This window comes from Pempheris klunzingeri, chromosome 11 (genome assembly GCF_042242105.1).
Source record: "Pempheris klunzingeri isolate RE-2024b chromosome 11, fPemKlu1.hap1, whole genome shotgun sequence".
NCBI classification, from domain to species: Eukaryota; Metazoa; Chordata; class Actinopteri; order Acropomatiformes; family Pempheridae; genus Pempheris; species Pempheris klunzingeri.
The window spans coordinates 20,768,454-20,795,426 of NC_092022.1; the positions used below are offsets into that span (position 1 = coordinate 20,768,454).

At 44.1% G+C, this 26,973-nt stretch overlaps 1 protein-coding gene across 1 annotated transcript in view; it reads left to right on the top strand.

The window, feature by feature from the left end:
- The window catches only part of plxna2 (plexin A2), a 141,269-nt gene that overhangs the window by 16,757 nt on the left and 97,539 nt on the right, over positions 1-26,973 (top strand). The gene's annotated exons all lie outside the window — the stretch shown is intronic.

A 26,973-nucleotide genomic window follows, 5' to 3' on the forward strand; every position in this document is an offset into this window, starting at 1 on the left:
TGGGGAGGAGGGGGCTTTTGCCTTCCAACTGATTAGGAAACGAGAAACACTTGTGTCATGAGTTTTCACCCTAATAAGCCCAGACTGTTGTGGTTGGCTGAACATTTGGGTGCAGATATGTTGTGTTTAGGCTCCGAGCTAGTTAAGAGGGTGGGGGTTGGGGGATCGGAAGGTGTGTTATATCAGATGACTATGTCGGCTCCCCAGGATCTTGGGCTGAAAGGGGATAGGACGGTGTTTGGGTTACGCCATGCTGGGAGTGCTGTCCTCTTTAAATAAGACACACTTGAACAAAGTGCAGCTGATCAGATTAGTGTGGCTGATCAGGTTTCTCAGCAGGTTGTTGGCTCCCACTGTCTGAACATCTTGACTGGGAAATGCTGTTAATACTAAACACACTGCTGGGTAACGTGAAAGAGGAGGTGTACCAACACAGTTGTTCAGCTTTAGTTTGAAAATAAATCATGATGGAAGATGAATTTTACACTTTAGTAGCAGCAGCAGCTCATTTGTGATCAGCACAGCCTGGGCTTTTAACAGAGTAAACATTCATCCTTTTGTTCATCGAGCTTTGCTTTTCTGCATCTGCAGTCTTTCTCAAGGGCGATGTTATTCTTTCTGGCAGTAGGGAAAAATCCTACAAGAAAGTGGACCTATGGGACTCAGTCTGATACAATGGTAGCAGGATGAATTATACCAATCGAGTTGAGCTGGGTTCTATTGTTAAGTTTGCTATTGTGTGACGAGGAGGAAATTTGTTTCTGTTCTTGGGCCCTGATGAATCCACCATTCAAAGACCAGAGATCATAGAAACAACATCAGAGGAGAAAAACAAGAATATCATCAGAAAAACAGCGTCTTGGTTCGCTTCTCCATTTCCTCTCTCTTTAGGTCTTCATTCCATACTCTGCTGCTGTCTGCGGCTATTCTCTACATCTCTTCTTTGCTGTGGCATATCAACTTTTCAGCATCCTTGTCTCTGTTTGCCTCATGTTGTTTTTCTCAAATGCCCGTTCCCTGTTCCAGTGTCTGCCCTTTTCTCTCTCTCTCTGTGTCTTGCTCTCTCTCTCTCTCTCTCCTTCTTATTCGCCATGGGGTCTCACCCATGATCCATCCAGGCCAAGCCACAATCCCTTATAAGGCCAGTGGAATCCCCCATCTGGCCTCTTATTTCCATATCAGATCTGCAGTAACAGACAGGGTTTATACAGGATCAAGCATGGAATGTGAGGCTGCTTCTCCCGTCGGTTGTGCCACAAACCTTACTGTGCTCTTTGCTCCTGGGCATAAACCTAGTCACACCTCCACCCTTCTCTCCTCTGCTCATCCTGCAGCTTTATCTCCTCTCACCTCCATTTCCCCACACTTCTCCCCATGTCTCCTCAACTCATCATCTCATCTCCCTCTTTCATCCTTCCTCTTCCCCTTACATTTTTTTTTCCTTCCTTACTCCTTTTTCTTGGCTGCACGTCTCTCATCTGTTGGTATCCTCTGATTTCTAACCACCTCAACACCAAACGCACACAAACACGCTCACGCTTCTCTCGTCTTTTTGGCAGCATCTTAGCAGAGCACACATTCACATTTGGGGACAGAAACACAGCATGCTCAGATGGTTGCTCGCGCTCAGTTCATAGCTCATACAGCGATGCAGCCGCAGACAGCCAAACAAAAGACTAAGCCACATCTGAGAGCAAGACAAAAAGAGGAACACAGTAAAGCCATACAGTACAACTCCACAACAAGCACTCTTAAAACAGGCTCAAAGGACATCTGCAGTTTGGGCTTACATTATATTTAAAAGCTCTCTTTCCTTCGTCATCATTACATCTGTCTTTCTGTCTCTTCCTTTCTGTCCCTTATGCACTCACTGAGCCTGTTCCTCATTACAATTTGATGTTTCCACAGGCTTTTTTTCCTGCCTGCTGAGCTTTAATATGTAAAGTGTCGACTTTCCTGTGTGTGTGGATGTGTGTGTGTATGTGGTTTGGTTTGTTGTCGTAGAGAATCTGTTTCTGATTAGGCCCGCTCTCAGTGAGCTTTCCCTTCACTGCCACATTTGGGCCTTGCTTGGCAGTGGAACCCTTAGAGCGAATCTCTTCCAGGCCTTAATTGTTTTAAAAGGCTGGCAGACCTGGCTTTCTTTTTGGCTCTATTTGTTGTGTCTTCCTATCCCTCACTCTCTCTGTGTTCCCCCAATCTCTCTTCCATTCCACCACACTCTCCTTTGTTCCTCCTTTCTCTCCCAGGGTCTGACACAAATGAAGGGATGAAGGGATGAGAGGGGATCTCATATAGCCTATAATGCTTATCTCCTCTGGGGCCTGTGTAGCTCATTAACCTACGTTAGACTTCACATGCTTCCATTAAAGAGGGACACCTGGCTCCCGAGGGCCCAACAGGGAAATGACAAGTCCGGTCTCTTTTCCCTTCATCAGCATCCTAGATGCACATAGGGAAAGGACTCATTACACATAAGAACTGCACATGTGAGACTGCCTGTGAGCCTTTGCTGCTACACTTGCGGTACTTCCTTTCTTGTGGCTGCAGCGGTTATTGATGCCGATGTGTTGATTTCCCCCTGTTGTAATGTGACATGTATGCTACACATTGAAATAATGACATCCACATTATATACAAGTGGCTTTCCATGAATAACAAGTAGCCCTGCTTCTCGCTTTGAAGGAAATCAGAGGAGGGGGAGTACTGAATGTAAACAACAGAAAGCGACGGCCCAGGCCCTTACGCTCTGCAGCTCTGTTCGGCTGGAAACACACTGTAAGCTTCTGGTACAGTGGCAAGTCTCAGATTAGTCAAAGTCCTTTTCAGAGCCAGGGCAGCATCAGCCGCGTTCGGGGTTACGCATTGAAATGTATACTGTGAGTAATTGCCAGTGAAAAGCCTAAATCTTATTTGGGCGATGCATCCCAAATCTGTGTTCTGGTCCCCTGGCTGGCTCTGGTTAATCTGCTTGGTGGGGACTTAGCCTGTCTAATGTCCCTCCCGTCCACTCTGTAATACAGAGGAATGCAGAGATAAGCAGAATCTCCCTGCACCATGCCACCTGGCCACAAAACAAATAAATGCTATCAAATGCTTTTATTACATTGGGAGATGAAAAGATATGCAGATGGCCGTTTTTTGCTATCTATCTTTGTTCAATTTTCAGTGACTTCCTGTTCCCCCTTTTGTTTTTCTTACTTTTTTCTCTCCCCGTCTGTCCTACTCTCTCAGTTTTTTCATTTTTCACCCTGTGCGTGTAGATCGTGTCTCAACCATGCATTTCTAGCGCAAAAGCGAGTAAGTTGAACTGCATCACTTTAATGTCAGACTCCATGTTTTCCACTACACTGACCTCTTTGTCTTCTGCTGCCTGCAGTTTCTCTATCCTCTCCTCTCCCCTTTTCTTTATTCTCCAGCACTCCCTCTCAACCAATGTGTGTGTGTGTGTGTGTTCGTGTATGTGTCTGGTAGACAAGTGGATGTTAGGGAGTTACAGCGACCTGGAACGATCTGTAGATTCTCTTTTCACCATTTTCACATTTTCCCCTCACCCTCCTCTTCACTGTGTATTTCTTTTCTATTACGTCTGGCTGCCTCTCTTTCTTCAATCTGTCTCCAGTGCTGAGAAATATTAACATATCATTGCCGTAAGGATCTTCAAACTTCACAATTAATGGGTTTTTAATGGTTCCCCGGGCCTCACCATTATGTGGCCGGGCTTCTTAGCCTAATCCAGTGGGGACCATATGGGCAGCAGCCCGACTCCATACCCCGGACCCAGAGGTGTATTGAAACCAGTGGGGTAGCAGAGCCAGAGTGTATTTAAATCCAGAGGAGCTCAGGGCTTTATTTAAAACCAAAGAAAGTTTATTTGTTTGAGGCCCTCAGAGATCGGAGCAGGAGGGCTCTCATGCTTTTACAAAAGCTGGATTAATGGTCCACTTGGGTTCAAGGTGTGAAAGTGTGCAAAATGTGTGTGTGGGTGTGCATGTGTATGTGCCTTTCTGCATAGACACGGTTGATTTTACATCATCTTTGTCTTTGTTAAAATGGTGGCTTTTCTGTGACTTAGAGTTCCAGCCAAGGAACAAACACCAAGTGGTCAGAGCTTTAAAACACATTCAAGAGACCACTTATGAGCCCGACTATCTCCTTCATGTGCTGGGGTGGTATGGCAGAGTAAAATAAACATGACACTTGACACACTAACAGTGTTGGCATATTTAAACCCACCAGGATTTTCTCTTACATATTGCATCCCTGTTTTATTTCAAGCACTCAGTTTGCCTTGGAAAGGAAGGTGTTTGTGTTGTAAGTTCATGAGTTGCTGTCTGTTTGGGTAAATGTGCCTCTACGTAAGTTACAGACGTAGAGTTAGAGTTGATTTTCTTACACTCTCCTCGCACTTTCTTTTTTATCCCTGTCATGGTTGTCTTTGCCCACAGGCAAAGAATTAGTCACTTGTTTAAATTCAAAAGACAGATCATACAAAGTTCGTGTGTGTGTGTGTGTGTGTGTGTGTGTGTGTGTGTGCGCGTGCGTGTGTGCCTGTCTCTAACGGATGCATTACATTTTTAAACCGCAAGTAAATTTACTTGATTCAGCAAATACAAAACATTGTTTGCTTTGCTGTCCTCTGTTCAGTCATGACAAAACTTTCAACACCTTCAAACTTTGTCCTTGTTCACTCTTCTACGAACTCATAGTGATCCAATTTGAAAATCCAATCCCTCCAGATGGACTTTAGAATAAATTACGAAAGGTCAAACTAACTTGCCAGGCAGCTAACAAGCCAGTAGACCACGGTCAACACCTGAGTGGAAAGCAGCCAGAAAAGCTCTTTACTCATTACACTTCCTGTCAATGGAAAGAAGATTAAAAACGACTAAAGACTGTGTCTCCTCGGCTCAGCCACTTTTTCCTCAACATGATCCACTTAGGCTTTTAATGTAATGCATGTTATATAGAGGGGTTGCGGTGTTACACTATGTATACAGTTCTCTCTTTCTTTCTTTCTTTTTCTCTCGCTCTCTCTCTCTTTCTCTGTGTGTGTGTGTGTGTGAATGCCAGGCAGTACAGTAAGTGCTGACGCAAGCGTTATGTGTCCCTGTCCAGGTAATGGCCTGTAGCAGTACTGCAGCCTGGGGCCTGCCAGGGGAGGAATGACATTTACTGCCACCTTAACTAGCTCATTAGCTTGCTTCACAGTCTTTCTCTCTATTCACTCCACAGAGGGTAATGAGAATAGCACTGTTTTACACTGCCAGTTGTTATTCTGCTCATGCCTTTCAAGGCTATCAAGATGGAACACTAAGATTGTTTTGGGAAATGGCATCTTGTTCTCTTGCTCTCTATGCTATTTTAGCATGAGTGCTCACTCAGTCTTTGAAGAAACAATTGATGAAAGTGTTGAATCTTTATATGACTGTGACTCATTGTACTCCTGGTGCGATATCAGCGCTACATGCTCACCTACAGTGAACTCATCTTTTAATCAGTCCTGATCCAGGAGACTGATTGGCCCTATTGTTCAGTATACAGGCTATTGAAATCTGCCTTTCATTCCTTCTAAATAGACAAACATGCATACATATTCACACACACGCGAACACACACCTGCGTACTTACACCTGTACGCACTGCTACACAAACTCGCATTCTCATTATGACACTTCTTCGGTTGATTGGAGGGTTGTTGTGTGTTGTTGACGTGGGACAGGCTCAACATAATACTTCTCCTCTCCTCTCTAGCTGCCTGGCATTTCTCTGTTCTTCATTAGGGACGAAGGGACTGAAGGAGAGAGGCACAGAAGTAACGGCAGTGAAATGACATGCAAATAGCAAAGATGTAATTAAAACATCAACATCCGTCTTACAAACCAGGCCTCCTTTAGTGTGGTAGCTGCATTCCGCTCTCTGCTGCCGTTGACTGACGTGAGCCGTCAGCACGATGAGATGTGTTTGTTTAGTAGGCGTGTGAGCGAAGTGGCATACACATACACTTATATCCTCTTATACACACACATACAAAACAGCGACCAGCGTGCAGAGTACAGTTTGACCAGTCAGGCTGGTGTAGTGCCCCAGGCCCACACACATCCCGAGGCCTTTGTTCTGGAGATGTTTTCTTCTTGATAAGGCCTGTGGGTGCAGACAAAAAAAGTGTTGAGAGATGAAATTGATTCAAAATACAGCACACTGCAGTTGCAGTACATTTCCGAAGTACACAAAAGGCTCACTAAAATGCATGGCATGGAGAAGCGGTTCCACATTAGAATTGGTTTTGAAATTCGGCCTCCAAAGTAATAAATGATAAATTAAATTAATTAATTAATTTCAGTTCTGTTCATCAGTTCTAACGGGACCTGGCTATCCATCTGCCTCTGTAGTCATCCTTCTATAATCATGCAAGCATGTCTTCCCGTCTCCTAATGAATTTGTCTTGATGAATATGCCATGGGCTACAGCAAGTGCTCCAAAACAAAAATGTTGGCAACAGCTGTGCCAAACTTATTTCGTGCAAGTGTTTTGAATGAGGGTTTGAGTTTTGTATATTTGAAATTTGGTTCGGTTTCAGTTACGCAAGCGCACAGACGTTCCTACTTCTCTCTTGTCATCAATAACCTGGGCTGCAGCTCCCTAAACTGTAAATTAATTGCTTTTTAGACTGTATCTGTGTTATCATTTTAGTAGGCTTCAGTGGTACAGTTACAACAGAGTGTTTCCGCTGATTACAAAGAAAAAAAAAGTGAATCACCCAGAACGCCCAATTCCTGTCCCAGTCCCCCAGACATGCATTACATCATTCAGTCCTCTCAAAAGTAAATGGCACTAATTTAAGAAAATAGCTTAGTCAGGTATTTTCCAAGGAAAATACAAGCACACAAGGGAAGTAAAAAAGAGTAAGTAATTAGTCTATGTGTATAATATCAAGAGAGATAAAATGATGTATCCTATTAAAGTGAATGTATCCAGATCAGGGGCTCCCAACTGTAGTTGGGATCAGTGCTACATGCTTAGCCCAGACCGCTGGAGGGTATCTTTTGTCGCCTGGAATTTGTTTTTGATAAACTTGCTCTATTTTGATGCTCTCATGCACTCTGGCTCCTTATTTACATTCATGTAAGTACATGTCTTAATCGCCGAATGATTCAAAAACTGTTGTTTACCTTCCAGATTAATTGTGATGATGATGATGTGATGTTAAAAATATTGGAAGTTGTTACTAATTAGTAGTTAGTTAGTGTAAGTGTTGAGTGGAAACAGAATACTGAACAACTGCTGTTATTAACATTAACCCACAACAGCAACCAAATGAAACTATGTGCTATTAATTTACAGGATCCTTGAACTGTATGAAGTGAACTGTGCAAAAGTTTATCAAAATAAAAGCTTTTTTCTGTGAAATAAACACGAAACCTGTTTTAACCCTGCCCCTGCCCCTGCCCCACAATCACAGTTATTAAAATCCAGATGATACACAGCCCTGTTGGCTAGTGTTGATCAACACTCCCTGCTCTCTGACTGAAAACTGCCCAAGGCCTGTTCTTACAGTCTGAACCTCCTTTGTCTTCCTTTCACTAATTGACTGTGTGTGTGTGTGTGTGTGTGTGTGTGTGTGTGTGTGTGTGTGTGTATGTGCGTGCTTGTGTGTGCATTACTTAACCACAACCACCGTATCCTGTGTTTACAGCGTTAATGTAGCGGTTGAGACGGTAGACTGTCTGTGACTCATAATGAGTTATTGTGCTGCTCCTAGAAGAGCCGTACGGAGGCATGACCGCGGGCAAAGTGCAGAGGCCTCTGCATGTCTGCACTCTTAACAGGTATCAGACAGCATTACAGGTTCCCACAAGAAGTGGATTAGACAGCACATACTCAGCTCCTCAAAGTAAACACGTCTTCCCCTTCTATCCATGTCAACATCAGTCCAGCGCGCTCTGGTTCAGAGTTTGTTGAGGATCGCTGGGAATAGAAAACACTGTGCTTTAAAATCTCATGTGCTGTCAGTTTTGTTCAAGAAGTATTCCAGTCTGTTCTGTTCTTTGACCCTGCTGTGTGGTAAAGAGAAATGAATCATTGTTGGCTCTAATGTTCACAACATTTGCTTTGAGAAAGTAATGAAGCAACACTAACATCCAGCTCAGGGACCAGTTGAATGAAGATGTTTCAGCTTCCCTTTTACTTCTGGCACAAGACTATATTTAAACAGAGTCGGTCTCGGTGCCAAATGAGGTGCCCATTTGGCCAGCACCTCACACTCTGCTCCATTCTCTGCAAACCCCACTAGAGAGGAAGTGTCCTCACCAAGCAAATATGCCAGCTGTGGCCAATCACAGAGCTCCCCCAATAGTTCTCTCTGCTCACAACAAATATATTCTGCTTTAACTGGTCTGGATGTCTGGATCATTGCTGGTCAGACTAACGGTAGAGTCCTTTTATGAACTTCCAAGTCAAAACAAAAACAAAGTGACTGCACGCTGTCCTTTTTTCTCTCCACGCAGTCTCAGCTCATGGCCTCCCCATCATTAAAACAACTGCTTATTTCAGACAGCTTGAGTAAGCTGTCTTTTTTACCCTAACTGCTTTGTTAGCTCTGCGTCTCCTTGTATTTTCAGCCTACCAGTCTGCTTGCTTAATGACAGCCTTGCTTTGACTTTCACTGTGTGTAAGTGATTGCGGGTGTGTGTGTTTTCCAGCTAGCGTGCATGCCTGTGTTTGCAAATTCTTGTGGCATTATCTGACGAAAAGGTCGGTTTTGGCTCTGGCAGGGTTGTTTTGGGGCTCTCATGGGGGTTTGGGGGCCGTGTCGAACCGCACCAGGCTGTGTTAAGGCAGCTCAACATGGGACTATCTAAGTGTAGTTAACATGTATGAGAGTGGATTAACATGGAGGCCTCTCTCCTCAGGCACACTCTGTCACAGATCTGTCAGGCCTCTCGGAGACCCCTCACAGCACAGCTCTCGTCTGTCAACAGGCAGTACCCCACTGACACACTCGGGAACAAAAGCGTGCATGCGCATACACACATACATTAACTTGTATGGTTTTAGATGCAACCGCACACATGAAATACATAAAGTCACATAAGCACTCTACACCAGTTGTTGTGGCGTCTGGGACTGTACATGAATTTTGAAACATGTTGGGCATTAAAAATGATGCCTTCATCTTCTTAGAGGACTAGCTAAGAGTAAACCACAGCCCGTCTGAGTCAAATACCAAAGTTCTTGTTTAATTTATGAAAGACAGCTGTCCAGGGTGGTAGAAAGAAGCTAACAAATAATTTGTGACAAAGTTGTACACATAATTAAATCAGTGTCATCCAACAAACTAAACAGAACTAAATCCAAAACCCACACATAGATCCTCTTTTGTCATGGTAGATCACAGCTTTGTCCATAGACGTGCAATATACTGAATGGTTGCTATCAGACCTTTAGTAGATTTAATGGATACGTACGGTTAACATCATTACTTTTAGTAGATCCAATGGGTATTTATGGATAAATATAATTTCCAATGGAGGGAAATTTTTACACTCAAAAGAAAAACATCTTTCAGTTACACTGTATGTCTTGCCACACACACAGTGCATGAAAGAAGAAATTATCTGCCTTTGGAAGATCAAAGCTGTAACACAGATGAGTGAGATAAGTCCCATGCTTTAATTAGCTTTAATTACTACATTCTTATACCTTAGTTACTGTTTGTTGTCTGCTGTGTTGTATCTGTAGGCCTTATGAAGGCATTAGAGACAATTTGGTCTCATCTAAGCCACTTACTGTATTGTTTGTGTCGTCATAGTTGAGCAGCTCCAAATGGTTCGCCCGGACGCCGGTTGACCAAGCAACCAAATGGATGACCAAACAATACAGCGCATCTCGTGCAGCAATAACTGTGATTGCCTTAATGCAAGTGTAAACCAAGATAAGCTCTTAATGGAGTTCTCATCGTGCAGACAGTCACGTAAAGAGAGACTAAACTCACAAACGTACACCGTAACAACACATTTTGTGATCTTCTAACATAATTCTAGATGAGCTCCTTCTTCTTTCCACAGTGGGTTCATCACCTTAGGTGAAGCATTATAGGCCTATAAGGAGGAGGTCCATGGGTGTGTGGAACATGACCGTCATAAATAATAATGTTATGGATTCCAGAGGTCGATTAGGTGTCACGGCACATTAAAGGACAGGTGATTGATTGGACCAAAACATGATCGATAGGTGACCCCTACTGAGACACGCTTCTCCATACCCCAGTCTGTTTAGGTGTCAATCGTCTGTGTGTGAGCGTGTGTGTATGTGTGATTTTGTGTGTCTGAGCGGTGGGTTGCAGGCCAAGCTAGCGGTCATAGCCGCTCAGTCATCCGGTGAACTATGGGAGGCAGCTGCACTCCTCGGATCTGTCTCCTGCTCAGCAGGGGGGCAGACCGGGGTGAGGTGGGCCGAGGGGATCGACACGAGGGAGGGACGGTAGGTTCGAGAGGAGGAAGGGAGGGATAGACAGTATCGCTGTCTCTGTCTGTCTGCCTGGCTGCTGGCTGCAGGCGGCATGTCAGCTGGGCCTTTTCCCCAGACCCCCACCCCTCTACCCCATTTCCCCGTCCCAGCCTCTCTCCAATCAGTGATGGACGGATGGTTTGGAGAAGGAGGAGGCGTGCGGCCAGTTAGTTCCGCCCCGCAGCGGCCTGCTTTATTGGGCCTTCATTGGGGATTATTGTTATTGAATTATGGAGGGCCTCCCTTCAGACCGATCTCTGGCAGGAAGTAGAGACGGCAGGCCTTCACACAACTGCTGATGTGTGACCCTCTTTCGTGCCCTCCTCAGCACCCCTAGCCCCCATCCTCCTCCAAGTCTGCTCCAGCCTCATAGCCTCAGCCAGCCCCAGTTAGCATACATGCCGTTTGGATCCCTTACATTTGCACACACACAAACACAAGTGCAGACACGTGCAGGTGCACACACTCAGGCACACACATTCAGATGGCAAAGGAATGCACCATTTATAGTCATTTGCCTTTCGGCTGGCATTACCCAAGCATTAAGAGAGACGGAGAATAAATAAATGGAAAGTGTGAGGTGGACAGATGAGGTGTATGAAGGGGGTCATATGGGGAGATCTCTGGATGGGGGGTTTCCTGTCTTTCCATATCGCTGCCTGTGCGTTCACCTCAGTCCGTCCCCGTCATTGCCCCCAGGACCCTGCATTCCTCCCACCCATCTCTAAACCCCCCTACTGCTGTTTGGCCTCAGCACCCTCAGCCCAAACACTCACACATGTGTTCAGTCTAGGGGCACAGACCAGGAGACACCCAAGAGACTGAAAACCATTTATGCATGTGTGAACATTTACACACACACACACACACACACACACACACACACACACACACACACACACACACACACACACACTCATCATCTGCTCTGCACCAGCTCTGTGCCTTTGTAAGGAATTGAGATTATGATTCCCTATTGCGCTGCACCCAGAGGATAACAGTGGGTGATCCTGGCTTTGCTCATGTCTGGGACCTACATATATAGATTAAACATTGTAATTTGTACAGAATCACTGGATTGGTTGATGTCGTGAAACTATTATGAACTGAATTCTTTGCAGTGGTGTTTAGCCGATTATCATGAGGTAATCTGGTTAACGATACACTGTTGGTTAAATCTGTGGGATTAACTAGATATCTACCAGGAAATAGTTCATGATACCATGGCTTTCTCATTAGCGTTTCCTCTTAACCCTGCAACACACTCCATTCTTTTCTCACATGAGATAGCTTATGAAGGGATTTAGTGACCTTTGACCTTTGAAAAGATCCGCCCCATCCTTACCAACCCCCCCCACCACCACCACCACCACTATTGGTGGCTTTACACCTACATGAAAGAACATATGACATCTGCGGCTCTGCATTAACACCCAGGACTCTTCATCCATACAAATGATCCTCCTGGGACACCATATAACTCACAAAATCCTAATAACAAAAGCTTTAGCCTTTTTTTCTGTTTGCTGTGTAAAATAACCAACTGAAATCACTGCTGCTTCACTGTTTACATACTGAACTCTAAACTTAAATTGAGTTTATGTTCATTGTGCTAAAACTTGCCACTGTCCTGACAGCACAGCATCCAGATTGTTTTCCCTACCCCTCTAAGGTACATTGGGATTTTCTGCACCCAGCCGAAACTGATCCTAGCACTGTTTTTTCTGGACCGTATATTGTACCACAACAGTGTGCGATGAGTACGCTATTCCTCTTGCCATCCATATTTTTCTGTCTCTCTCTTTCTTCCCTCACTGCACACTAGGTGGGACAGTGAATCATGTGCAGAACTGTTGTCATTTTGAATGCAATACCTTTTCTTTTCTTTTTAAACAATCCCTTGAGGGAGGGTGCGTGTCTGTGTGTGCCCGTGTGTGTCTCAAGGGGGTATCCACTGTCTGTCCCCCCCCCAAGACAGAGAGCACACCTCCCTGGATCTGCCAAAAACCGTTAACCAACCAAACGCCCCATTTTTCCTCCTCCCTCCTCCATCCTCCTCTTCATTCTCTACTCATGGTTACTTCCCACATATGGACACAGTTATTTAGCCTCTTGTTGCAGGGGAACAAAGAGAGTGTAAGCAGCGGTCAGGGGGGGAGAAATGTAGACGCATTATATCAATGTGCTATGAATCCTTCCCACAAGGCCTCCACTCTTCCCACACCCCCCCTCCCTTGCCTTTAAAGATTGAAAAACAAGCCGCTACGTTTGTGTTGAGACAAACATTAATGTGGTTTTTACAGTAAGAAGAACAAGGAGGGGAGACATGGAGAGAAAGGGGAAAAGAAAAGAAATGTGTTTTTCCAGAAGGAGACAGAGAGCCCACTTGTGGGATAACAGGAAGCCAGAGAGTTATGGGGGGATCTGGACCAAGGTAGCCAAACATGGAGCCGTCTGGCCGGAGTCTGTGGTCAACTCATGAAAAAAAGAAAATGGGGAAAGCGGGCATTGTTTGATGTGGGACTTAAAGCTTAGCTAATTAAAGACAAAAAGGGACACTGTACCTGATCTGCCAGCTTAGCTCATATTTGAATGCTACATTCAAATCAAGGCATCAATTACATTCAGCCTTGAAAATTCAATTTCAAAGCATAAATGTGTGAAAGTAGATGAACATTTCCTCTTAGGAGAATGATCTCATTCTAAATCTGGCCAAGTCGTGATAGAGCAGGAGTAAGAGAAAATGACAGTATACTGTAACATGCTTCCTTTTTGGATTTCACGGTACTTTTGTATGCTTTCTGGCAGAAGATTTTTAGTGTAACAAAACCCTGTACGGCCCCCGCTGCTAATGCTAGACATTACCTCACAAAAGTGGATTTATACAGAGGAAATAGCTAATCCCTCAGGTAATATGGGCATGAATCAGTCAGGCCAGACAGCAGGAAAGATCATGCTTGCTCCCTCTCTGAGCTCAGGACACAGCAGAGATAGCCCCCCCAGTGCTGTAGCTGTACTGTATATGTGGAGGAGAGGGAGAGGAAGAGCTGTCACAACCCTTTATACTTTCACTCTCACTGTAGCTCAAGGCTAGAACATAGAGTGGTGTGTGTGTGTGTGTGTGTGTGAGTGAGTGTGGTAGAATAAGGGGGGGGTTGTTGGTTTAATTCCCTGTGGTTATATGCCTTGCCGGATAAAGAATAGACACCAATTTACGCACACATGGCTAGTATGTGCAGGCAAACTCCCACATTAAAGTATTGCACAGATACATGCTAATACACCCCAAGGTGCAGTAGCTGATAAGTTGGGGGCACCTTGCTGCTTCCCGTCTAATTTCGAGATCCTCAGAATATGCACCAATCAAGCACAGAATCAGATTGTGTCTCCTCCCCCAGGGTGTTGTTGCACATCCCCAATTTCTTCAATGCACACACTATACACACTCACACACACAAACTGGCTGGCTGCTGACCGGCACTAATGCCCTAATGGCGCTGTCCTACATACTTGGTACGCTAGTGTCTGTTGGCAACCTCACTCACCCACCCTGAGCTGGAGGCGGATGGGGAGGAGAGGGGAGAAAGATGGGAGGAGAGGGCTGTCTTTAGGCTGTCACATACACCTCAGCTCATTTCCCATTCTCCTACTGTAGTTCGCCCCTGGAACAGCTTTAAGGCTAGACCATCCTGTTTGGAGAAAGAAGAGGTTTATAATTATTCATTTTTCTTTGATCCCGAAAGTCTTCAAATAAATTATCTTAATTTTTAAGCATCAACATTTCTTAAGCGCAGTTGTTTGAGTAAAATGAAAGAGTAGTTACAGTTGTTCACACAAGCAATCAAGCAAGTGAGTTCTGTTGTGCTTGCGTGGCCATTGTTAAAATTAGAAACAACAAGTACAGCTGCACTTCATTTAATTGCTTGTTTTCCCTCCATGTTACTTATTTATTTCATTCATGAGAATTGGCACAAGCTGTGTTCTCAGTGAACAGTGGACATTGTTTCTGCCATTATAGGATGAATGCATGTTGAATTTCCTTACGTCTCCCACGGATGTTTTGAGTCTGTCCCTTTAAACGGATTGGCTTGAACTTTTTCAAGTCTTTATTAATACAACTGTCACATACAGTCACAATATTCTATCTCAGCCATGATGGGGAACAAGATTCACAGTCCTTGTTGAGTGTAAGCCTCATAGTCATGTCACCCATTGGTTTGTGGAGCTCTGTTTTGAAGTTACACTCTATGGGTGTTGTCATCTTGGTTTCACAGACATTGCTGTCTCCATTTTCTCATTTGCTCATTGGGAAAGTAGGAAGTAAATCTAGTGAGAAGTAGGGTCATTAGAAAGAATGTAGGTTTAAGGCATTTTCGCATCAGCTTCACTTTTCAGTCAACTTCTCTTAAACAGGCTTTGGTAACCCTGAATACTGTTGTTTTTAGATAGACTTGAAAAAATCTGAACTTATCCTTTAATTATGTAAATAACTTGGCTCACCGTCAGTGGATCACAGTCAGTGTAACCTTATAGTGCATTTACTTCCTGGTTTACTCTTGCATTAACAATATTTAGTTGTTCTGTGTCTGTAGTATCTGTGACATCTGTTAAAACAGCATAGCAGCAAAAGTGGAGTCCTGAAGTCTAACTGACTCAATAATACAGCGATAGCTAAAGTTAGCAGACAGTAGCAGAATATTACAAAACAATGTCTAGATAAAGTTAGCTAACAGTAGCTGCTGTCATAGTTTACTGGGACACTCGAAGAGGACTTTGCATTTCATAATGTTATTAGTGACACCTGTGCTTTTTCTCCTATGAGAAAGTCAAAATGTCGGCCATAAAAAAGGCCTGTTAATTTTCAGTCAAACATTAGCTGCATAGGCTTTAAAACTAACTCTTTCAAAAAGTGGCTAAGCCCAAAGATACTGCTTATTTCCCAAATGTGACATGCAGACAAATTGGAGGGCTTGTATCCATCGCTGCTCTTCCTCAGTCCCCACCTGATTGCCACATGGCACTGTGTGTCTGTCAGTGTTAGTGTCACACACAGAGATGGCCTGACAGAGCTGGTCATTACAGTCCACACGGTGAGCAGGGGAAGTGCCACTGTCTGGGCTCCTATTTACCCAGCCATCCCTGAACCCTCCACTGCTCCCCGCTCCCTTTGCATATGGAAGAGGAGAGCAAAGGCTTTGCAGTGTGATGGAGGTGTGTATTGACCCAGCGGGGCGATGAGGATGGAATACTAATAGGGTTAATAGAATTAATGGTGCTGTCACCCTTGGTTGGGGAGGAGTGCCAGGCTTCTCGCTGGCTGTGTGCAAGCTGATTGCTTTCTGCTTGCTGTAGCTATACTCTGGCTCTGATTTGACCTGTATCTCTCTGTCTCTGATTCTTGACGTTATATTCCGTCTCTCTATGTCTTTGTCTGTCTTGGTCTCTTTTTTCTCTCTCCCTTTCTCAATACTTAATCTTTCTATTCCTCACTCATTCCTCCCTCAAATAGATAAAAGCTGCTTTAATAATGCACCTTTGTAGCAAATGTCCTTTGTTCATTTAGTTATTGATTTTATAAAGTGGTTGTGATCTATAAGTCTTTTTATTGCCTATGTCCTTGCAGGGGCCTGATTTGTGTTTCTTTGTGTGCAAATGTGCTGCCTGTGTTAGTGTGTGTGTGTGTGCGTGCGTGCGTGTGTGTGTGTGTGTGTGTGTGTGTTTATGATTCTGTGCTGGTCCTGGGGCGGGCAGAGTGTGTGTAATAATGGAAGGTTGACATTTAAAGCAGTGTATTTAGTGCCACTGAATTAGCATACTTTAACTGGCTGGTCTATTCCTTCTGGAGAGGAGCCGGCATTAAATCCTGACGCAAGATTGGTGGGCAATTTTAAAGAGCTTTAGTGAAGATTCATAGACTACCAAATGTGCTGGCATCACACACAAACACACACACATACACGCACACAGTCCTCTCTACCTTCTCTGTCTCTGTCTCTCTCCTTCTTTTTCAAACTTACCCTGACCCGGGTGTGTGCTGCTCGTCTATTCTGCATACACAGCATTTTCCTCTCCTGCCGCCTCAGAGCATGTGTATGAGTTATGAGGGGATGAGAGAGGACGAGGGAGTGTGTATGTGGGTGTGTTCGGGGGATAAAGGAAGATACTCTGTCATCAACACATGTCTCTACTGATGAGTGTCTCTGATCCCCTGGTCTACAGGAAGATGCAGGCCTGTTGCTGTTTTGCATGTTTAATGTGCAAACAGGGAAACACAGCCGCATGCCGTGTGTGGAGTCAGAACAGTCCCTGTGTATACAAGCATGTGCATGTCTGATTATGTGCTTGTGTCGCTTGCTCTAAATGACATAAATGTGCATAGAGATGTTGAGACCACAAGACCACAAGTCATTCTTCACAGTGTTTTCTAATTAGCAGACTAATGAATCAAGGCCTGGTTTGCTGCTCTCACAAGTATGCCTGAAAGTCATTAGCTTGTTTTATGTGCAGACAGCATTACACATGCTTGCTTGGACATAGTTTACTGAGGAAGTGTAAATGTCATTTAGAATATCTTGGCTGATTTATTTATGTACAGTAAAGCTATTTTTTTTAATTCAATTAGTGATTTCCTTTTCGTGGACATTGCCTCTCAAAGAAATTTAATGCTAAGTGCATTGATCTCATGGGTTGGCTAATCAGGCCACACACACACACACACACACACACACATACATTGTCATTAATGTATATAGTATAGAATCAATAGAATAAATCAAATAAAAGCTCACTCTTGTGATTGTACAGTGTAAAATATTGTGTTACACAAGTTGCATTATTTAGGAGGCTATTTCATCACCATCAAGTTGGCTGTTTTTTTCTGATGTAACACTTCCTTTACAGAGAGGAAAAGTCTGAGAAGGCACTTCATTTACGTAAAATAATGGAGTATAATTAGTAATGTGGAATATGCAAACATGATGTCACTAAATCATTTTACATGTAATATCTGTACTGGTGCCCAGTGACAGCTATTATTAATATAGAGTCAAAAAAAAAAAAAATCTTAAAATCAAGTTCAAGAATGACTGTGTTATATTAAAATAGTAAATCTGAAGGAAGTTTTAGTGTAGGAAAAAAAAAGGTGCGGGCTTATACCAAAGTCCCAACGTTGGTGTTGTAGTGGCACCAAAAAGCTATTAACCTGCAGAGATAAATCAGACTTAACTAGTGTCATGACCCGACATATCCTGTTTGTATCCTGAGAGAGAGTGTTTGTGCTGGAATGCCAGTGTTTCCTGGCAAGCTAATGCTACCGCATGTTCTCACCGGGGAAAACAACACTGAAACAACCAAAAGTCCCTTGAAGGACAGAGATAAAAACACAAAAAAGATCAGCACACTCTCTTAACTAGTTCATCCTGAGCCAAAGATGGTCTAAACAATAGTGATGACATAACAGACATCTCCAAGCCTCACACACACACACACACACACACACACACAGACACGCATTTTCAGTTGATTCCCCGCTGATCTCGTGCCCAAGGGGAGAGAGGTTACCATGGCAACCCTTGTCCAGCACACGGGTTTTGGCCTGCTTTTCTTGTGAGCATGTTGAATGGGGTCAGACAGTCCAACCCCCCCACCCCCCCATCTCATCAGTAGCATCACTGTCTCCCTGCAAAGGACTGATTGGATAACCCCTGTCCCTCACAGTTCATCCCACTTTCTTATCCCTCCCCCCCTCATACTTTGTTTCAGTCGGCCAACAGAGGTTAAAGGTTCACAGTGTGGTGTCCATCCTACCCTTGTCTCTTTGTGGAAGGCTACAGGAGGAGCTCTAATTATCCAGTGGCTGCTGGGAACTTGGTAGGTTAGAGGTACCGGGAGGTGAGAGGTCGTGACATCCGTCTCTATGGCGCTGTATGTGGTATGGGTTGGTTTTATGATATTGTTGTGAAGTCTTGTAAAAGACATATAAGCCTGATCACCTGACCCCCGAGGCCTCTGTGCTTGCTCCTCAGTATCCCGCCTCGCCTTTCTAAACTAATCTAACGCATTAATAAATGTCAGTTTCTGCGCTCTCCGTTATGATTAATTGAGTCTGTGATGCATTCATGTGATAACAACTGGGCATATGGTGTTTTTGCGAGAAGAAAATTGTCATATGTAGTAAGTGTATGTGATGAGCGGCAGGAGGAATTGGCATTATATGGACTAAATAACTTATATAAGAAAAAAAAGACAAGCTTTAATGGTAACTGAATTACAGTCACTGAAAATCCAAGGGAAAATAGCTCACAGCAGGCTGCACACAAGCACGATACAAAAAAAAACAACAACACAGCAATGACTTATTGACCGATGGAGGATGGCGCCAGAAATAAACAAAAATATGGATCTTGCAGATTACTACTTCAACATTATCTTGCTCCAAGGTATAATCTTTCTCCTGTTTTCTCTCTCTGTGTTTCTATCTTTCTATGTTAGATACCGTATGCTTGCAATTGTGCATCTCCCCCGTATTCAACCTCAACATTTCTCTCCTTTCTTTATGTCCTTTACTTCTCCTCCTACCTCTCCTCACGTCTCATTACATGTCACATGCCACATATCCGTAATAGGTCCAGAACGTGTCAAAGAGGCCCCACTTAATGTGGCCTTAATGAAGACTTCATTGAGTGTCAAAGCCTCATAGCAATATAATACATTCATCAATAGCATGCTCACTCACCGCTGGCAGCATGAAACATATAGGGAGGTTATTAAAGCTCACACACATTACAGGTGTAAAAGGTGGGCTTGACTGAAGTGCTTTTATACTCTCATTTGCTGCGCGGATCCCGCTGGCTATAATTTCCTAGTATCTCACTTTTACCTGCCAATCTTGTTCCACATTTAAATCTCACAAATCCAGTGGGAGAAATTGAAACAATTTCAGCTAATTTGCCCCTCACCTGAACCCTTTCTGAGCTACTTTTTGATTCGCATATCTTTGTGATCTACTTTGAAGTACGCCGAGGGAGAAAACAGGAGGTGTGATATTTTCTTCTGGTTCAGACTGTTTGACATTCCTGTAATAACTTTTGTCTAACAGTCAGTGCTTTGGCTCTGTGTACCGCTTGTAATGGTTGTGTGATTGCTTTGTACCTTTGCTTATTTACTCAGATAAATGAGTATAGTGTTTCTTTCTTCCTTCCAACACGTACATCATAGAAGTAAGCACTCCACCTTTGGAGCATAATTTTCCCTGGAGAGAAGGCTCCATTATTAGAAGTCAGCCTTTTCTGAAGATATTTGTATTATTTTGTTCTGATAACATGAAATTGTTAAATATAACTTTGAGAGTAAGCGAGCAAGCGTATGGGTTTGTTCAAGCACATGTTTTGTCCTTGTAGCGTATATTGTGCAGGCGCTGTCTGTACGTTAAACCTCCAAGTAGTTGTCATCACCAGGGTTGAAGTGTGAACGCTGCTGGTCTCTGCTGGGAGTACCCATGGTGTCGAATCCTTTCTCACCTCCCATTTACACTTTGCCAATTTTCAGTCACACTCTTCAAGACATCACTTTTTTTATCCATTTTTGTGTATGCTTAATCCTCTCTCTCTCTCTCTCTCTCTCTCTCTCTCTCTCTGTTCGCATGCTCTACTCCCTGATCTGTCTCTTTCTTTGTTCGGTTGGGTCAGCTAATAAAAGAAAACTTATTGTGGTGTCAGCTATTCAGTTTGTGTATACAAACCACTTTTCTCTCAATGTTCTCGTGCCAGTTGAGCAACAGTGGCTTCTCCGTACTGGCGAAACCCCATTTTTGAGGGCTAAGCAGAAAATCCCTCCCACCACATCCCTCCGTTTTTGCTCTCTCTGAACCATCTTGGCCTGCCTCCACCACCAGCACTGCTGGCCTCTGTTCGCTGTTTTAATGCAGAGCTAAATATAGGTCTCGCATTGTACTGCTGTGCTTAATATGTGTGTTTGGGCTGATTAGAGTTGAGCCCTGATCTCATCCTACCACAGACCCCTAATGCATGCCGCGGTCTCTGGTTTCTGTTTGGACTCGGGGCAAACAGGGGAAAGTGCTGATACAATCATGTTTAGGGTTGTGAGTTATGTGACCGAGAGAGATGGCAATATTACAGAGCCAAAATAGAATTGAATAAGTCTTGGATAGAGCTATTATAGAGACGGCTGCTGCGAGATTGGTTGTTAAGACTCGCTGGGAATCAATTTGATGGGATGTTTTCTTTCAATATTTACAATCAGTGATGATAAAAAAATTGGTAGTTGAAATAGTTAACGTGTCATTTGTCAGGTATAGTGCCTTCCATTTCTGTCTAATCAAAAGAGGACAGATGCTGTACAGGAGAGGGTTAACTGCTTTGTACATTGAGCGGAGACGCAAATCAATAGGCTTTATGGTGCCTGGCCAAAAATATGAAGTAATTGCCCGTTGTATTGACTAAGGGCTCAGGTCATTTTAGCAGATATAGTGCCAACATATGAGTAGGTTAGGGAGAGACTGCACAATCACATCAAGAATGCAGTCCTTCCCTTGATCCATGTGTCTGTTTCTTTGATTGGCCCTTCATCACTATATAGCCTTTTTCTTCTTTTTTTCCTGTATCTGTATCTCCAATCTCTGCATCTGTCCGTTTTCTTTCCCTCTATGCTTCCTCACTCTCTCCCCGGCCTCTGTCTGTCCGATGGGAAGTGACACATAGCGCATATAGGCAAGCGGGCTAACATAAGCCTTATGGGAGCTTATATTGTACACTAAGAACAGGAACAAAAGAGACGGCGCGCTGGGCTGGTGGGAGACATCACGCACACATACACACAGCACTTTTCTACATGCCGCTCGCTACTGACACCAGAATTCTTCAGCCTGACACTGGTGATGGATTAGATGCGTTATCGAGGCGGAGAGAGGCTCCGTGTTTTCTCCCCGTACACGGAGAAAGAAAGTGAGAGAAAGAGAGATGCACACACGTACACACACACACACACATGCATACACGCACACGCAGGCAGCTGAATAACCTGTACCCATTCCACCTGAAGTAAAGAAATACAATAGCAGTCCGCTACATTTCAAGCCGGGTTTCCAGGACAGCCAAGCGAATAGAGATAGTGAGCCTGATTCGTACACAGTGTTCTGCCAGTTAGTTATACAGACAGTAGATTATGTTTGTGCACGTGTGTGAGAATGTTCATGTATGTTCCTTAATGAGCTGTGTAATAGTCTATATGTGCATACATTCATGTGCGTGTGCCTCTGTTGTCTCGCTTAACAGAGGGAATAAGGATGGATTTGTGTGTCTCACTGATATTAGACTTCTGGTGTGTTGGTGATAAGTCCCACCCCCCCATCCACGCTGACTCATACTACCAGTCTACTCACACTGAGCCAGCCCGAACTTGCACCCAAAGGGACTGACTTCATCCAAGGCTAGGCATTATACATCAATCTTCAGGGGGGTGGACAAAGGATCTGTCAGTGCACTTCATACCCTTGTGCCACCCTTTTTCCACACTGTCATGTGACATGCAGTACTCACATACATGTATGCAAACACTATAACACAGATCCTTTGCACCGCAGCAAGGTGTTGGGTTTGAATTCCACTGGGGCCTCTCCAAGCGCTTGTAAGAATTTCTTTTCTACACTTATTTCTTCCCACACTAAAACACATGTCAGGCCCATTCTCTTGCCTTTGCCCTAACCGCAGCATTTGTCAAAGATCTGGAGCTCAGTCCTAAAAACCACTGGATGCTCACTTTGGATGCGTTAAAAGCTAGACAGAAATTACAAGTATGTAGGTAAAATGTCTTTTTCTTCCTCAAAATTGTGCTTGCAATGCAAAAGCGATGTGGCGAGAGCACTTGGCTGTCACAAAAGCCTTTCAGATTGTGGATGCTTCCTGACAAGCTTCACTGGCTCTCAAAATGCTGTCAGCAGTCTGTCACCTGTCATCTGGCCCAAGGTGCCGACCAATCTCAGCATCAAATTCAAGGCCATTTACTGAGACTAAGATTGGGCCCATCAGACATATTGTATTTGATCGAATAAGGTTTTATCATGGTCATTGTCAGATCCCTCTGACCTGTGTCTCTTTCAGTCGCCGTGACCCACTTGACTACAAATCTTCTCCCTTTACGCAGCAGAGCCTGCTCTGCGGTGTCTCTGTAAAGGGTCACTGCATTGAGACAGAGCGAGAGAGCGCGTGGCGGTGGTGTGCTTTCACAAAATCTAATCCAGTGCGTGGGATCAGCCAGATAAAGGCAATGCCTATCACTTCAACATCCAAGACTGTTGAACTGGATTAGTGTAGATGCAGGAGATAGCTGCCAGATAGGTTACTTAGGGAGTTCAACTTTCACTCTCCACTCACACCCTCTTTCTTTCTGTTACTATCTCTGTCAGCAATATGTTTCTGAGTTTCAGCCATAAAAGGACAATCTCCCTAAAATCAACTCCAATTATACTATTTTGGTACAAGGTGTAGGTGGAAGACCTACAATTTGACTTAATCCTATCCCATCCTGGTACAAGGTGTTCATGTGTACCATCATACACTGTGGTTTGGTAATGGTTCCCGTGTGTGGGTTACAGTCTGTGCTGCCAGCTGAAATATGGTGGTAGAATAATGTACAGCCTCAGATGGATCTGTGTTGGTGTTGGCAGCCACCTGTACACATGTGCATCCTGTTTCAAAAATGGTAACACGCCCCCCCCTTCAAGGTTAAGGTTAGAAAATAGCTTCTTTTTTTTTTCCAGGTCTGAAAAGAAAGCAGCTCTCAGGTAATCGTTAGCAGCTGTGGCCATTAAAGGAGAAACATTCTTTAAAAATTGAGAGGCTGATGTGGAACAAAGACAAGCTGTGAAACAGAGACCAAATCAGTAAATCAGCAAATCATCCCTCTCAGTGTTATGCTTTTAAAAATGCATTTAGATTAGAATGTTTTCCTTTTAAAACGAATTTCAAACACTGTAACCACTCTCATTTTATGTCTCAGTTGCCTCTCATAGGGTGTGGGATTCTACTATTTGGAAACTAGTCATTTTGTCATTGTATATATGCATTTGCATAACAGTTCCTACAGAGGGGACCTGCGGTTTAAGCTTTTCCTTACTTGTATCTCTGAGCAGCAGCATCCACAATGCACCGAAAACACACATTTGATGCACTTTACCCTGGATTTATTCAGCACTTTTCGCTCAGAAAATTGCTTCACACAGGCTCACACGGTTGGCGATCCAGTGTTTGGCACTGTGTTCAAATCCAGTGAGACCAAGGGAGAAAGATAGAAAGAGAAAGAGGGAGAAGGGCAATTTGAATTGGAGTTTGGTCAATCTTCAAACGTTTTTCCAGGGTGCTTACATGGTCTGATCAAAAGCGCCCCACTGGCACAGGCCCTTGTAGCCACAAGGGGAGGCCTCTGATGCTGCTGCCATGGCTCCCCTGCTGGCCAAACCCCCCACCTCCCACCAGCTTACGCCTGACTAGGTGCTGCAACATAGTTTGTACATATAAACAAAAGTTTCTTTTTTAATCCTTCTTTGCAAGATGTAGCAGCTTGGAAACTTTGCCCTCTTTAGTATTTTATATAGCATCTGCCGGGACGCTCTTTCTGTAAAACAACAGAAAAGTGTTGGAATTTGTTTTTCAATATGAAACATTCAAATTTCTAATATTTTCATGATGAAATAAAGCTTTCGGGAAACATTTTGACAGACCTGAGTGAAGTGAGAATGCTGCACTTCTTTACTTTCACTATTCTAAAGAGTGAGAAGATTCAGTATTAGCTTCATGGGACAGTGGTGACATGATGTTCTCACCCACTTTGTCACAGATAGCATTTAGAAAATGTTGACTTATACTTTACAGTAAAAGAGTATGGAGTTTTGTAAAAGTGGTGGAAGTAGCGTGGATTTTGAAAACCAAACACAGCAAACCAGCATGTGCTCCAATATTTCATAGCCAGCTTATTAAGAAGTCCTCCTCATCAGTGACATCAGTGTCTTTCACAATGACTCGATTCAAACTTACGAGAAGTTTGAACCGTTTTTGACATTCAAGGCAGCGCTGTTCTTCCTTTTCACAAATTTTAACTGCACAGGCCATGTTGCCCCTGGGGTACATGGAGAATGTTTTTCAACACTCTTATCCATCTTCACCTTTTTTCCCCCTTCCTCACTTGAGTCAGTTGCAGCTCCCTGACACTGGTGATAGAGAGAGGCTAGCTAATGGCTATGGTGTTGAAATGTGGAACCATGTAAGACCAGGCCAAACCGAGGGCAGCTCTCTGAGGCACCAGGGGTTGTTTCAGTGGATGGCTCCTCTAAAATAGATGGGCAGTAGTATTGTCAGTGAGACTTGAGGGTATGAATCTAACCTGTTAGCAGCCTTCTCACCTAGCCTTGATAAATAATGCAGGGTCAAATGGGGCAGAGAGGGTAGAGGTTTAAGTACCTGAGAGAGCAGGATAAAGGCGGAAGTAAAGCGATGCTGAGGAAATGGATGTTTTGGGCCGCGAGAGTCGCTCACTCAGGTGGGAGATACCGGAGGCTGGGAGAATGGTAGTGGGAGAGTGAGGTAAACAGGTGAAGTTTTTTGTGAGAGAATTAGTTTTGGTCTAGTAAGCACTGGTTTCTCTATTTACTTGCCCCGGGTTTCCATTTTCCTCCTTTTTGTCTCATTCGCCTACCCAGAGGTGAGCCCACTCTGCAAAGTACTTCACATGCTACTAACCCGACTCACTCACTCACTCACAGACACACACACACACACACACATAATTCTTCACTTCCTTACAATGCTGTGGGTGTGTGTTTGTGTCTGCTTATGTGTGAATGTAACACACTTTGCAAGAATTACAGCTACTATAGAAAAGCAGCTTCTTAATGTGAAAAGCAACTGGATGTGGGTGTTTGTGTGTACGTGGTGAGAGTGCTTCTGGAGTGCTTGAGTGTCAGTTATGTTGATTCCATTTTCTCTGTGGGAGCCATAAGCCTAAGCTGTCGGGAAAAAAAAAATAATATACAAAAGAAGCAGAGAGAAACAGACAGTAATGGTGAAAAGAGAAGGTCATTCATTATTTATCCCTCTGTACACACCTCTGATTAAATGTGTTTGCTTAAAAGGACAGTTAACTGTTTAGTAATGCTGGGCCTGGTATGTTAGGGCTTTTTTGTAGTGTGTAACAAAGTGTTGTACCTCAGCCTGGAGAGTAGAGGTTTTTGTTCTGGACACGCTCTAAGACAGCTGTGTGCTTGAGTGTGTGTTTCAGGCCAAAAGCGAATTTAGAGGCCCCTGGACAGTGGTGAGAGACTGTGTGATAGCAATCTGATTCAGATGAACTGCAGGCACGCGGGGGGAAGGTCGGGTTATCTTGTGATCCCTAGTGGCGGCCTGCGAGGACACATATCACAGCATGACAGACTGCTCTTACGGGTGCACACACATAAACAGACACACACACACACACACACACACACACACAAGCAACGCCCCCACACTGACACAGTAGTGAACACAACCGCGCTGGTCTGGCCATGCGCCGACATGCTTTATGGATGAGCATATTTGCTGAGGTCTCCCTCCACACTGCAGTGTCAGTAACCAGATGAAGACTGGCACGGCCCCCACATCCTGCCTTTCTCCTCCTACATATGGTTTTCACATATGTCTTCTTTTCAATGTTTGGATTAGCCTGCCAAGGTCAGACATAGGTCAGCCGTGGAAGGCTCAACCACTTTGAGCTCTGCCCCTTAACTGTGCCGCCTGCTGTCGTGTACTCAGCTAACCCCCAGGCTTTGAAGGCAAAGCTCTCGGGGCTTTGTGCGAACTTACATCACGTTTCTTTCACTTGACCATCCAGCATTTTGACACACATTCAAACATGCATGCATTCATAAACACACACACACACACACAAAGGCTGTGCTTGTGTTTGTGTGTGCGCGCACATTTGCTTCCAGTTGATCTTCTTTTGACAGACATATGACCTTGACTTTCCCCTCTGTGATGTTTTATAGAGAGTCTGGCTGCTCTTTGGTGCTGTCACCATCTGAATAGATAGATGAATGTTTGGGTGGAGGAAGGCAGGCGGGGATAGACAGATGATAGAGCCATCAGCTTTCATGGCTGGAGGAGGGTCTATTGACATGTGACATCACCGAGACATCTCTCACGCCCAGTGTCAGGAAACCCATGCCACCCCTCCAGATTTACTGTGCTGGGTATATCTTTGGCCAGCAGGATCTGATGAACAAAGACAAACCCGAGCTGGGTTGGCCCATTTCAGTCAGAGAGGGTCATGTACCTTATATAAGTCATTTGACTGCTTTTCCACTGTTTTTGTAGTTAGGTGGTCTTGGCCTCAAGTTCAAAGCTTTACTGGGGGAATGCATCATTCATCATGAGAGAGAGGAAAGGAAAACAGAGCTAAGGTTTCACAAAGGTT